Here is a 231-nt window from a genome sequence, read left to right as displayed (position 1 = left end):
CGAACAAATTTTTAAGCTCGAAATGTAAACGAGCCGAACACGAACAATAGTTTGTTCGCTTGTGTTCGGCTCGAAATGGCTCGAAAAAAAAATTATATAACTTTTTGTATAACAATATATTACATATATTATATATGTAATAATATATTATATATATTTATGTCTAAGTTTAAATCATAACACCTCATGTGGCAATGTGGTTAGTGTCTTCTTTTGTATAGATTTGATCCA

This window comes from Phalaenopsis equestris, unplaced genomic scaffold (assembly GCF_001263595.1).
Source record: "Phalaenopsis equestris unplaced genomic scaffold, ASM126359v1 Scaffold000226, whole genome shotgun sequence".
Lineage (NCBI taxonomy): Eukaryota > Viridiplantae > Streptophyta > Magnoliopsida > Asparagales > Orchidaceae > Phalaenopsis > Phalaenopsis equestris.
This window is presented reverse-complemented; position numbering follows the sequence as displayed.